This window comes from Corythoichthys intestinalis, chromosome 2 (assembly GCF_030265065.1).
Source record: "Corythoichthys intestinalis isolate RoL2023-P3 chromosome 2, ASM3026506v1, whole genome shotgun sequence".
Lineage (NCBI taxonomy): Eukaryota > Metazoa > Chordata > Actinopteri > Syngnathiformes > Syngnathidae > Corythoichthys > Corythoichthys intestinalis.
The window spans coordinates 74058136-74061815 of NC_080396.1; positions in this window are offsets into that span (position 1 = coordinate 74058136).

The window sequence follows — 3680 nt, forward strand, 5'->3', positions numbered from 1 at the left end:
TTAATTGTTTATTTTATATCACTATATAACAATTTAAAAAAATTTAAAACTATAAATGGCAGTTAAGAATTGAAGGAGAGAGTACCTTTCTTGTGGGCACCATCTAAGTGTTTGCATTATTCTAACACAATATCATCAATCAGGGAATAGTATCTTTTCTCGTATTTACCGATAGACTTTAATGTTAACTCGATTCTAACACACCCAATATAAAATAAATAGCACTTATACCATAGTTTAAGGAAAACAAGCAGAATATAGGGCATAATAGATAAACAACGCCTTCTTATCACGGAAGCCCAACGTATGCGTATGATTGACGGTGACAAGCCCACGTCTCCACCACCAACTCTCAGTTCTCCCGGACAGCCCAGAATAAATGGCGGGATGCCCTGTCCCAACACAAGGAACACCGGAGAACGCCCGATATCCAACTGATAACACGACTGACAAGACTCCAAGAGCCCCTTTGACACTGAGGTGGCAAAATCCACAACCCTCTTTGTCCTGACAACAGTAACTCCCGAATCCTCCTGTCCAATCCACAAACAGACAATCATCTTAAACAACGCCCAAATACACCCTTCTTCCTGCCCAGGGCCCACTCAGCTAGAGTCTTCAAAAGACTGAATGTTTAAGTAAGCGTTGTCATTTTTTCTCGGGAACCTTTTGTTGACATGTGATAGGGTGACCTTGCCTCCCCGCCTGAGTCTGTTTCGCCCTGCCGATCGCTGTCGACCTGAATAAATTGTCAACTCCTGCTTCGAAGCCTCTTTCCAGCTTTCAAAATAGAGTCAGTACAAAGGGTTAAGACTACGGTGAACATGCGGAGTTGGCCTTTTTGACGGGAAGTCGGGGTCCCGCCGGCCCGGGTCGCTGGCCCGGCGGTTCGGCCGGCGCGATTCCGGCAGTCTGGCTAAAAGGTCAGATTCCTTCATTAGGCCTTTCGGGGTCACTTCCTATTCATATCGGATCACTTCCTGTTTATTTGGGAGACTTTCAGGGTCTCTTCCTGTTGTTTTGGGGGTATTGTGGGTTATCTTCCCGTGCGTATTGGGTCATCTTCTTTCCTGTTGATTTGGGGCCATTTCAGGGTCACTTCCTGTTCATATCTGGTCACTTCCTGTTGATTTCAGAGCATTCCAATGTCACTTCTTATTGATTTTGAGAGATTTAAGGGCCACTTCCTGTTGATTTTGAGGCACTTCAGGGTCACTTCTAGTTCATGTTGGGTAACTCCCTGTTGATTTAGGGGCTTTTTGGGTTCACTTCCCATGTTGGGTCACTTTCTGTTGATTTTGAGGCATTTAAGAGTCACGTCCATGTTTATTTTTAGGCATTCCATTGTCACTTCCTGTAGATATTGGGTCACTTCCTGTTGATTTGAGAGCATTTCTGGGTCACTCCCTGTTCATATCGGGTCACTTCCTCTTGATTTTGAGGCATTCAAGGGTCCCTTCCTGTTATCGGGTCACCTGAGCTGAAAATCAATAGGAATGATTGGTGGAATGAAAGTTTTTGTGCCACTGAAATGAATGGAATCATTTGGCAATGGCGTACCACAAGCAACACGTCACTTTTGCTCATTAATATTCATGACGTTAGCAATTGTTGCTTGGCGGGTCTACTTCCCGTTTATCCCTAATAGTGAATGCATGGAAATAGTGTACGAACGAGATGTTTACTGATCTAAACCTACCAATTCTCTCCGAAAATGATGTCCCTGGTACCAAATTCACTGGTAAAGATGTGGAAGAACATACAAATGTTCAGTTAAAGAGATGGCTTGAGTGCCGAGGGCTGAAAAAGACGAGCCGACCTGATCCAGAGTTAGATTTTTTATCGACACCTTTTTCTTGTGTGCATTGCCTTATGTCACTGACAATGACATTCTCCTGTTTCAACAATCTATCCTTTACCACCATTTTTCTTATATATTATATCCTCTAGCTCTCTTACGTCTTCTACCGTTCTTGGGGGCAATTTACATTACTACTTTTGTGTAGCGCTCCCAAATTCTACTCAGTGACAGCCAGTGTTGTTAATAACAGCGTTAGAGTATAACGGTGTTAATTTTTTCAGTTGTGAGTATACTTTTCTCATCTTGGCAACGCCGTTACCGTTACTGAGGATGTAAAGGCTTGCATTACTATGCGTTACTATGTTGGTTGAATGACGCGAGGAAAGTCTGAGAGACACAGACTCACGGAGACGAGAGCGCAGAGCAGGAGTGGGGAGGCCGTCGGCAAAATCTTGACTTGAATCTATCTTTAAATGATGAAATCATTTTAAAACTTTCACATGTCGAAAGTAGACTGAAGGGAACTAATGCAATAGCGGGAGCAATTTTAACAGCTTTAACGGTTGATTCAAAACAATAAATAACTTCCAACCATAGCAAAGGTTACTATGTTTTTTTTTTGTTTTGGAATAAAAAACAAAAAACAAAAGAAAAACATGAAAGGTAACACCAGTTACTTTGCCAAGTACTCTTACATGCAGGTAACTGAGTTACTAACGCAGTTACTTTTTGGGAGAAGTAATTTGTAACTGTATTTAATTACTTTTTTAACAGTAAGATTAACAACACTGGTGACAAACAATGAACACTTTTTATTTTTTTCATGAATAATAAATCTTAATTCTATAATTTATTTACACTTCCCCCTTATGAAAGTTGTTTTTTTTTACAACAGAAAAGGTAACAGTGGCAGTCAGATAACATTTTACTTTTTTCAGGTCATTCATTGTCAGAAAGAAGCAGCACGGCAAAACGGCACGCTAAGTAAAAATATCAGAATGGCTTACCTCTTCGTCCTCTGTTGGACCAAGAGACAATATGTCATAATGTCTAGAGTTGTTTCTACAAGTTCCATAGCAGCAGTGTTTGATTGGCATGTTCTTTTTTGAAAGTTTACAGGAGAAAACAAGCAGAAATAACATGGATTGTCTACAATGATCCACTTCTGCGTTACGATGGTGACGTCATGGTCTAAAAATCTAAAAGTCGCGTTTTGAAATGTCTTTTTTTTTTTTGTCCAAATAACAATCATTTTTGAGGTGTCAAACAAAAGAGCCCGTATGGCGTGAGAGTTCAAGTCATCTTTGTGTATGAACGAAGTTGTTGAGTCAAATGGTTTGGGCGCTACATGCGAAGCTAGCATGAATAACAATTTGAGAACAATAGTAATCCATTTGTCCTATTTCATTCATTTCTAATATCAAAAACATACAGTGGGGCAAATAAGTATTTAGTCAACCACCAATTGTGCAAGTTCTCCTACTTGAAAAGATTAGCGAGGCCTGTAATTGTCAACATGGGTAAACCTCAACCATGAGAGACAGAATGTGGAAAAAAAACAGAAAATCACATTGTTTGATTTTTAAAGAATTTTTTTCCAAATTATAGTGGAAAATAAGTATTTGGTCACATAAAAACAAGCATGATTTATGGCTGTCAAAGAGGTCTAACTTCTTCTAACGGGGTCTAATGAGGCTCCACTCGTTACCTGTATTAATGGCACCTGTTTTAACTCATTATCCGTATAAACACCTGTCCACAACCTCAGTCAGTCACACTCCAAACTTCACTATGGCCAAGACCAAAGAGCTGTCGAAGGACACCAGAGACAAAATTGTAGACTTGCACCAGGCTGGGAAGACTGAATCTGCAATAGGTA